We start from the raw sequence: 9,383 nt of genomic DNA, 5'->3' as shown, positions 1-9,383 counted from the left end.
AGACCCCCTTCCCAAGGCATCGCATGGGGCTGTTAGCTGTTAGTCCAAAGCCGCAGCTCCTGCCCTCTGCGCTTGGCTGGACGTGGCTGGGGGCCGCTGCAAGAGCCCCGCCAAAGGGTCCCGCTGGGTTCTGGGGACCACGTGGCAGCGAGGTCCCGAGAGTAGAGCTGCCCAGAGTCCCCGGGTTCTGTGATAGGGCAGTCCAAGGCCAGGTTTCCCTGGGAGAGGGTGTTTCTGTAGATTCCAGCTCTGGGAAGAAAGACATTCCATATCCCAGAGGCTTCCTATGTCCCCATTTCCCCTTGGGGCTCTGAATAAGGCTGAAATCGGAGCAAAGCCCAGCTCCTTAGCCATGGTGGTGTTTTTCTGCGTGTGCCTGTATCGATCACTGTCTGTGTGAGGAGCTTGCCAAGAGGTTGTGAAGAGGCTGGCCTGGAGCCTGACTTGTCTTTTCTTTCCTTTGCAGAGATTGTGGCAGTCTGGGACGCTGTGTCTCAGTACATCCTGGAACAGATGAAGCTGGACAAGGTGGGCTGGTGTCCTGGTGGCCCTTGCCCTGGAGAAGGGTTCAGTCCTGCCGAGAGCCTGGGCCCCGCAGAGCACTCCCTCCCTGAGCACCACAGCAGCACGCTGAGCCCAAGCCAGGTGCTCAGAGCGGCTTGTTGGCCAACTGGGAGGGAAACCCATGGCCAGAGCTGCCTGAGCAAGCGTTTGGCACACACAGGGGCTTCGCTCTGCCCTGTGGTCAGAATGGGGAGAGCAAAGGGAGAAATGGGTGGGGGGTTTTTCTGGCTGTGCCAAGGATAATCCGTGGCAATCAGTCCCAGGCTTCAGCCCTGTGCTGTCAATGCCTGGGCTCTTCTCTAGCCAAGGGATGTTGGGAAATACTGTGCAGAGGTGTCACACAGTCTAGATCGTAGTCTAGCAGGGACCACAGATGTTTTCCAAAGCTTTCCAGAGACCCATCTCGCTCCCCTGTCCGTCAGGAGTGGGGAGAGCAGTGACCCCGCGCTCCTGATGTTCGTGGCTTTTGCCGCCCCTAAAGTACACGCTCGTCAGCCATTATGTTTTTTCCCTGTGCAGGGAGTCCTGGTTCCAGGACTCGGGATCTTTGCTGGGGTCCGAGAGCAATTCCACAGCAAAGAAGAGGTGCTTTCAGTCCGAAGACCCGTCTTCGAACTGAACATCAGGGTGCTGTGGCTGCCGGACCTCCAGTCTCCCAGCGACATCATCCCTGGTAAGAAGGCAGCAGCCACCTTCCCCTTCCCACCCCACGTCTGGCCGGCTGTGTTCTCCCTGCTCTTTGGAAATGGCAGCGAGCAGCAGAGAATCGTCTGCAAAGCTCGGGGTGCAGCATGAGTTCCTCCCGAAGGAACCGCAGCCCAAGAGCTGTTTCTCCAAAGGACCTTTTCTATGGGATTTGGTTATGAATGCAGCATGGGCTGGCTGTGGCAGTGAGGATGTGCCTTCTCCTTGCAGACAGCGTCAAGATTGAGCCGCTCAACTACCGGCAGCTCTCGCGAGCCTCCGGCGTCCCGCTGCACTTGGTGCTGCGCTGCGTGCGGGAGAGCGTCCTCTTCTACTGTCACCTCCTGAGGAACAAGACGCCCGTCCCGTTCGTGTTCAAGAACCTCGGCGTTATGACCTGCCAGGACAACTTCCTCTGCATGAGGTTCTTCTGCAGCTGCGTTGAAACGCTGGAGAGCAATGCCCCCGTCCTCGCACTGATCCACACCGTAAGTTGAGGAGGTTGTGAGGTGTGCCGTCGGATCACCGCTGGCCAGCCTGGACGTGGCAGGCCAGTCCAACGCCTTTCCCCACGGCTGCCCGCACGGCTTTCTCCAGGGGCAAAGAGATTTCCTGGATCTCTGCCCCTGCCGGGCAGTGCTCTTGCACAGCCTCACTATTTGGCCATCCTGCTCCTTCAGAGCAGAACAAAGCTCTGATGTTCATGGGTGAGGCTTTGGTGGAGAGCAGCTTTCTCTTGGCATGGGAGCCAGGCTTGCTTCCTGTCAACAAGAGCCATGAAGAAATGGCCTTGGCAAGCCTCCAGCAGGTCTGTGTCCCTTTGCAGAGATTCTGGACGGAAGATCTTGCTGACTTTGGGCCAGAGATCGGCGCCCGTGAGATCCGCGTGTTCCCGAGGTGAGTGTGTTTCCTCGGCAGCTCTTAGCTGGCCAGCAGACAGGCTTCCTTCCTACCTCCTCCTCCTCTGGAACATGCCCTGCTGGGTCTCCGTGCTCAGCATCCAGTCGGGGAGAAATCCTGGAAAGTCTGGCTCCTGGTTATCTACTGCTGCTTTTCGGCTGTGTGTGTCTTCTCCCGGAGTGATGGGGGATTGCGGTTGTGTTACTGGTGCCCAAGCTGTCCCGATTCCCCTCAGAGGGAACGGACTGCACATGCAGAGGAATTTAGGCTACGTGTGCTGGTTTGGCATGGCCAGGAAGGAAAAGGGTGCCACGCTTTGCATAGCACATGGAATAAATACCACCGACCAGCTGTGTGGGGCAGGAGGTCATCCTTCTTCAAGGGTTGTCACTCTGTTTCCAGGTTTCAGCTCACCGTGGAAAAGAGCAGAGCAGAGGCTGCTGCAGACAAGAAATCCGCAATAGAGCAGAAGATGAGTAGAGGTGAGGGAACGGGTCCCAGCTGTGGGGAGGGGGGCCCTGTCCCGTGCCAGGTGACCAGATCCAGGTTCACGTGCCGTGCCCGTGGGGCTGCTCTGAAGAACTTCTTTCTCTCTTGGTTGCAGGGGTCTCTGCCGGCAGGCTGCTGCCGAGGCGGAAGACGCTTACCCCCCCCATGCTGCAGCGCGAGCCAGGCTCAAGGCAGCAAGAGTTGGCGAAGGAGCCTTCTGCCAGGTGAGGGCCTTGGGCAAAAAGAAGATGTGCGCGCTCATGTAGGAGCGGCCTTCCCTTCGGAGCTGCCAGCTCTTGGCACCCAGAAAGGCTCCTGACACACGTGTGTCCCGGGGGGGCCGTTCTCTCCAGGGATGGCAAGCGCGCAGCACGATTTCCTGAGGCAGACACACCAGCTTCGTGTTCTACTCTGGTCCCCAGTCCCTGGGGGAGCTGAGTGCTGATCCCTATTGATGGCAGAAGCTCTTCTCCCTTCAGGGGTCTCTCCGCGTTGCGCCAGAGCCCATCTTTACGGTTGTGGGAGCACGGGGAGGCCAAGGTGCCCCGGGCTCCTGCAAACTCCTCTTGTGTCTGTTTGCAGTGCGCTCCCACCGTGTGCAGGCAGCTTCCGCAGGACAAAGAAAGGAGAACAGAAGGAAGCATCTACTGCCCAGACCAGCGCTGCACTCCCTGCCACCGAGGAGTCTAAGAGAGTGCTGCAGGTACTGGCTGTGCCTTGCTGCAGGGACTGTGCTGCTTGAGACTGCACCAATGACAGAACGGTAGAATCGTAGAAAAGTTTGGGTTGGAAGGGACCGTTCTGATCACCTGGTTCCAATCCTCTGCTGCAGGCAGGGACACCTGTCTCTAGACCAGCTTGCTCTAAGCCCGACCCAGCCTGGCCTTGGGAACTTCCACAGGGGGGGAAGCAAAATCCTCTGTGTGTGCAGTGATCTGGAGCACAGCCTTTCGGGTGCCATCATTTTCACATTTCTGTCTGCTCCTTCAGCTCCTCTTCGGTAGATGGAGGGTGCTGCACACCTTCCCTGTCTCTTCTCACCTCCTGGCCTGCCACCTGCTACAGCACACACAGGGGCCGTGAGAGAGGAATACGGCCTCCGAGCCACGTTGGCCACGAGTTGCGGATCCCTGGCTTTGGGGCCCCTGGTCCTTCAGGGGCAAAGCAGTGCTGACAGGCTGGCAGAGGAGAGGAGCAGGAGCGGGGAGCTGAAGGAAGGCCCCAAGGGCTGAGGCTGATCCTGTATGCTGCTGTGTCTCTGCAGGAGCTCCGGAAAGTGTCTGCGCTCTGGAAAGAAGCAGACCACACGTGGCCCGTGCACCAGCAGCAAATAGAGCAAACACAGGCAGAAATGGCAGCATGGGAAGGCTGGAGCGCAGGGAAGGACCAGCGTCCGCCCCAGGTACCGTCAAGGATCGACCCTGCTGGCAACAGCTGCTGAGCCAGGGTGCGAGCTCAGCAGGGCGCAGGGGGTGCGAGCGGGACGGGCGCCGCGCAGCATGGCAGGGGCTGGCCCGCTCCTCCCGGGAGGAGAGCTTGGCACAGCCCCACAGGGAGAAGGGAAGGGCGGCGGGAGCCGTGGGCTGGCAGGGCCGAGTCTCCTGCTTGCCGGGGCCTGCTGCAGGACCCTTGGCAGAGGGCCTTGAGGGAACAGCCCCGTGCTCCCAGCCGCTTTGCTGACAGCATCTCCTCTTTAGCAGCTGTTGGCCAGGGAGAGCGTGCGTGTTCCACATCCTCCAGCCCAGCCCAGGGGACAGAAAGAGGGAAGGAGGTGGAGGAAGGACGTGGATCCTGTGCCAGCAAGTAAAATAGGGACAGCGACCAAGCTGGCACTGCATGCTGAGTAAGTGTGTGTGGGCTCTGCCGGCTGCCTGAGGCACTTGGGCAGCTGTGACTGCAGCTCGGGGACAGACACAGCCCGGGCCAAAAACTGCTGGCAGGGTGCAAGGCTGGGGACACACAGGGAGCAGCAGGGGGTGCGGGGCCGGGTGAGGGCAGAGGCAGGGGCGGCTCGGCGGAGCCCGAGGGATGACTTTCTCCTCCTGTTGCAGCCTCCTTTCCCCGCGAGCGGCTCAGGTGCTCCAGAAGTTGGAGCCGCACCTCCATCAGCAAGAGGCTTTTGCCAGCACCGCAGAAAGAAACCGGCAGAAGCTGGAGCTGAAGCGGCAGTTCCCCAGGTGAGCTCCATAGGCAGCAGATCCCGAGTGCCGGGCTGGAGCCCAGCCTTGCCTTGCCTTGCCTGCGCTCAGCCCGTAATGCTCCGCACTCTGCTCTTCTCGCCTCCCTAGGGCTCGATGCTCGCACGGCTCCAGAGAGGAAGGTGCAGCCAACGGTGGTGACCGCGGTGGAGCTGTCGGCAAGGGGGCTGGGAAGCCGTCCAGATTTCCACCTGTGAATGGAAGATCGTAGAATCAAAGACTGGTGGGATGGCCTGGGTGGAAAAGGACCTTGACGATCGTCTGCTTTCAACCCCCCTGCGGTGTGCGGGGTCGCCCACCAGCAGACCGGGCTGCCCAGAGCCACATCCAGCCTGGCCTTGAATGTCTCCAGGGGCATCCACCACCTCTCGGCCAGCTGTTCCAGCACGTCACCACCCTCCTTGTGAAGAACTCCTGCTAACATCTAACCAGATTATCCCCCCTTTCACAGTTAAAACCACTCCCCCTTATCCCACCACTATCCAGCCTTGTCAACGGCTGTTCCCCCTCCAGTTTACATCCTCCCTTCAAGAATTGGAAGGCCACAATGAGGTCTGCCCGGAGCCTTCTCCTCACCAAGCTAAACAAGCCCGGTTCTCTCCACCTTTCTTCACAGGAGAGGTGCTCCAGCCCTCTGATCATCTCAGTGGCCCTCCTCTTGATCCAAGAGCTCTGCGTCTTTCTTGTACCGGGGTTCCAGCTCTGGACGCAGTACTTCCAATAAACATGAATTGGCTTTATTTCCACTCAGTCTGCTTGTGTTGTGTCTGTCGCCATCAACTGACGTGAGGAAGCTGGAGCCGTGCTTTAAGAGAGCAGTTTGGGTGGCAGCGAGAGCTCTCCCGAGGCCCGGCAGGCCCATGCTCTCCAAGAGTGAGTTCCCAGGATGGCAGCCATCTCTGCCGTCCGTGCATGTTTCCTGTGCAGAAGTCGTGTGTCCCCTCGTATCCCCATAGCTCCCTCCCAGCAACAGAAATGCTGTGGCAGAACCGCCAGGGAGCTCCATGGGGACAAGGAGCAGAGGCACGGGCATGGGGAATACGAGGGAGTCTGAAAGGCCTCTCCTTTCCCCAGAGGGCTCGAGAGCACTCCTGCCTGCAGCTGGGGACTGTATTGCAAAAGTGGGTTTGCTTGTAACTGTAGCCAGGGAGTTTCAAACCAGCTGTTACACTGCTGACTGGAAGGGGAACATCTACTTTCTCTCTCTGAAACAGAGGAAATCATCCGACCTCTTGCGCTAACAGCATTGGGACAAAGATTTGAGGTGGCAGTCTGAAGGGCACATTGAGCTTGACTGGAACAGCTGTACTGTAAGAAACCATTTGTCGTCCCACGGGGGACACAGCTGGAGAGGAAATCCGAAACGGGGGAAATGAGGGGAATCTGGTAAGGCAGATGATTGGCAGGCACAGCTCTGAGTCCAGGGAGGTCTTGGAGTGGATGCTCCCAGAAGAGATGCTGAGACTCATGCGAGATGAGGAAGTGATGCGAGACTGCAAGCATGGCTTCACCAAGGGCAGATGGTGCCTGAGCCACCTGGTGGCCTACAATGGGAGTGACAGTACTGGTGGTCCCAGGAGGCGCAACTGATGTCATCTCACTCCGAGGCTCCCGGTTTGATGTCCAGGAGCTGACCTCCTCGTCTTGTCTAAAGCCTCTCTCCTCCTACCCTGTGGTTTTTGTGATCCAGCAGGGACCATGCAGGGACACAGTAATAACAAAAGTTAATGCTGCACGATTCCATGACTTGCACGAGGGGCAATGGGAAGGGAAGGGAGGGAAACTGGTGAGAGACGCAGCAAGGTAATGGAAGGGAAAGGAGACCGGAAGGAGACGCCCCATGGGAAGGGAAGGAATGGGAAAGAAACCATGAGAAAACGCCATATGGGAAGGGAAGGGGATGGGGGAGATGGTGTAAGGGAAGGGAAGGAGATGGGACTGGGGGAATATGCCACATGGGAAAGGAAGGGAACCAGGGTGAGACACCACAAGGGAAGGAAAAGGGACTGGGGGGAAACACTGCAAGGGAAAGGAAGCAGACTGGGGGGACGCCACAAAGGATGTGAAGAGTAAAAGATGGTTCACAGAAACAAAGGGTAAAAGAGAGTTGACAGAAGCACATGTGCAGCGGCTGCTAAAAGGATGAGGATTGTGGACACTGGCACTGGGATGGTGAGGGCAGTAGCGAACATAAAGACAAGAGTTTGAGAACAGCCCAAGGACCTCCGGCAGGTAGGCGATAAGATATCCTCAGGGCAGGCTAGAACTGGATCGGGAGCTGCCCCTCCCGCAAGATCAGAAGTTTACAGTGAGGAAGAGGATGATTCTTCATCCCACGACCAGCAGGAGGAGACCCCCATGACTCACCCTGCACATGTGAGGGGGAGGGACTACATGCTGATGGGTTCTCACAAATGTAATAAATATGTATCCAAATTCCTGGAAACAGTTGATCATGTATTAGTTTGGCCTTTATCTGTAGCATGCTTTTTCCTCACAGTGTGCAGGTTAGGCAGATCTATCCCCCTTGCTCCAGGGTGTATGTGCATTGCTAGAATAAACATGCCTGCTCTATATCCCTAATCTGGCTATAGGATTTGATTTCTGCATGTCCATTTGGCACCTCAGATGGGACAACCTTTGTTCGGCGGCGGGACCAGCTGAGAGGGGGACGCCTTTGGTGCACCCCGAGATTCCTCAGAAGGACTCCCCTTCCTCATCCGGTCACTGCGGGAACAGACAAGGACCATCCATCAGCAGACCAGGTATGTGTGTGCAAAGGGGGAATCCGTAACTCGTGAGGAGCCCTCCTGTGTGGGGTATGAAGGAGCCTGCATTGTGCATGCTTCCCCACCGAGGTAGGTGAGCTCACGGATTGGGTGGCTGGCTGGAGTAGGAAGACTCCTTGGAGAAGTTCCTATGAAGGAGACCTGTAAGTCGTACGCGAGGAAGAGCAATAGCTCTCCCTTAGGTGATCGGTAACAGCGGGTATCTTGTCAAATTGAAATGTGGGAGTTGCAAGTTGTGTTATTGTTATCACCGTCTGCTGTAAGCGTTCGGTACCGTGTGTTTGAGTAATTGCTATCAGAGCACTGGAAAGGAGTCCGGAGCTCTGATTTGGTAAAGTGTAAAGCTGGCACTGTGTGTGATTGCGAGTGGATGTGTTGACTTCATGAGACATTGCAGCACAGCTGCAGGGTGAGTGTGGAGTAACGATGATCATTGTCTGACAGTCTTTGCCTTTTTGTAGGAATTTATGAATGGGAACAATGAACCCAGAGACAGATTCCCATTCCATTCGGGGAATGAGTGCCAACTCATTTATGTAATATTGTGTTCTGCTTGCGAGGAGGTGTGTGAGGGAGGCGGATCACTCAGTGCTGGTTCTGCAGCGAGGTGTTTATAACCAAACAGCACGGACTGCTAGGGGAAAGAAGGTATGAAGGGTGTTTATGGAAACTGAAGTACTATATTGTTTGATTTGTGGGTTTTGAAGGGATGGGACAAGCTGTTTTGATGGTATAAGTGTAATTGTTAATGGTATATGGAAGTAGAATTGAGGGTATGTGGAAGTTTAACTGAGGGCACAAATAGTGGAATAGTACAAAGGAAAAAGGGTTAAAGAGAAAGTAAGTTTATCTGCATTGGCATGAGAGCAACCCCCCGCACCGTTCCCATGAGCAGAACTTGGTGTGGGAGAGAGAGCCGGGGACAGAGACTGCTGTGCGAGGAAACCCAAAATCCCAGCGTTAGCACTGGAAGCCTCTGGAGAGGAGGAGGTGAAACTGAAACATGACGTTAGTAGCTTATGTAATGATGAGAGCTTGGAAAGTAAAAAGTTTGGGAAGGACACAGGCTGAGGAAGGCAAAGATGAGTAGGGTGTAACAGGAAGGGATCCGCCCCACTGGAACAAAAGCAGTGTGCAAAGTGCAGGGAAATGGCACACAGGTGGAGAAATCCTACCAAGCTGAGTGAGAGGGAGCCATCTCTGGTTGCAAAGCTGAAGGAAGGGAACCTGGGAAGTTTACACTAGCAGATGCACTGGTTAAATTGCAGCTGGGGCGCAGGACAAAGAAGTTGTCGCGGTGTTATGATTGTTGGTTATCGGCATTCCACACCGTAACATCACGTGGTGCACCAGGAGTTAAACTGTTAGTACTCCAGCTCCGGGCACCTGTCCGGAAGAGAAGAAGAGCCACATGCCCCAGGGGGCTCTGCGGTCAGAGGGGAGATGTAACTCCTGGCAGGTCACCTGAGGGGCTCCTCTTCGCCAGGCTCTCCTCCCTGCCGCTCAGCCGGACTGCACACTGCACCTCAGCGTTGTGGTGAGGCCTGTCCACCTCTCGGACACTCTGTCATCATATTTGATTTAGTAGCTTCAATTCTAATTATGTATTATGTACATATTATGAGTTGCAGTGTGTTACCTTGCATTCCGATACCCTATTTAGTAAATCAGTTTGTTTCTCCTCAGATCGTTGCCACTGTTTTTAATGACTTTGGGGTCCTCTGTTTCCCTTTTCCGGAGGCACGGATCCGTGAAATCT

Source organism: Tetrao urogallus (genome assembly GCF_951394365.1).
Source record: "Tetrao urogallus genome assembly, chromosome: 26".
NCBI classification, from domain to species: Eukaryota; Metazoa; Chordata; class Aves; order Galliformes; family Phasianidae; genus Tetrao; species Tetrao urogallus.
The sequence above is the reverse complement of the archived record's forward strand: the minus strand, read 5'-3'. Positions refer to the sequence as shown.